Source organism: Myotis brandtii, unplaced genomic scaffold (assembly GCF_000412655.1).
Source record: "Myotis brandtii unplaced genomic scaffold, ASM41265v1 scaffold236, whole genome shotgun sequence".
NCBI classification, from domain to species: Eukaryota; Metazoa; Chordata; class Mammalia; order Chiroptera; family Vespertilionidae; genus Myotis; species Myotis brandtii.
The window spans coordinates 1,278,010-1,279,363 of NW_005358901.1; positions in this window are offsets into that span (position 1 = coordinate 1,278,010).

Here is a 1,354-nt window from a genome sequence, read left to right on the forward strand (position 1 = left end):
AAAAATGATTTGAGGGCTAGGACCTGGGATAGGGGAAGAGGCTGGACCTCCTGCCTGGTTTTGAAAGGAGGTGGGAACTCAAGCCAAACCGCCACCTCCATCACAACTCCCCCCCCCCACACACACACACACTGAGAGTTGGGGCTCCACCCAGTGCGCCAGCATCCAACCTCCAGGCCTTTGCTTGTGCATTCACTCTACCTGGAGTTCTCTCCCTGACGACAAACTCCTATTCATCTGCAAAGCCCCAACTGCAAAACCGCCTTCCTCCATAGAGCCTTCCCCCGACACTGCTCACTCATCCCAGCACCTCGTTTCACCCACTTTAACGGAGTGGGAAACAGTCGGGGTGGCCTAAAGTGCTGGGATAGTTGGCAGTCAGGAGGTGTTGGCTTGGACACTTTCTGGGGGCCTGAGGGCCCTGGGGGGTGGGACAATGGGACAGATAGCTGGTCCTTGCTTCCGGTTGCTTCTGCCCCTCTTCTCTTTTCTCTGCTGATCAGTTTGTGGTTTCTGTACCAACAGAAGTTTTAGGCAGTTTTAACAAAAGTAATTTTTTTTGGGGGGGGAATGGGGTGGGAAGGAAGGAAGTTCCTTGGGAGAGGGCTTGGACCATAGTCCCCAGATATTTTAGGCATTGTGAGGGACTGCGTTTCCCCAGGACCCTCAGGGCACCCGTGAGGAAACAGGCAGACAGGACAATAGAGTTCTGAGTGGTTGAGGCAAAGCCAGACCCCCACCTCTTCCATGCTTGTCCCCTCTCCCCCGCCAAGTACTGCACAGGGACCCCCACTAGGAGGCCCTCCCTGGGACCAGCCCCACCCAGGAGCCCTGGGACCAAGAGATAATGTGAAATACCAACTGTGGACCAAAGGCAATAAAAACCTCTTTTTAAAAGGAAAAGGTGAATTTTCTCTCATTTCTCTCTTCTCATCCTCTCAATTTTCTCTCACCTCTCACTTTTCTCCTCATTCTCTCACTTTTCTCAGACCTCTCTCTTCTCTCCTTACTCTCTCAGTTTGGTTTTCATGGACCTAGCCCAGGATAGCCTAGTCAAGGCCAAAGAGCTGAATCCAGTCCCAAACGGCTGACACCAGTTCCAAAGAGCCAGCCTAGACCCTAAGAGTCAGTGTAGCCATAGCCAGTCCCGGAGGGCAGAGCCTGAGTCTGCAGAGCCTTGTGCTCCGTTACGGAATGTTTTACTTCATTTGATTACTTATCGGAGTAGAGAGATAGGCTCCCACCTCCTGGGCTAGTCCCAGCTCTCTTCAGAGAAGAGCTGAGCTGAGCCCCGAAGGGCAGAGACTAGCCCTAAGACAGTGGTTCTCAACCTTCCTAATGCCGCGACCCTTTA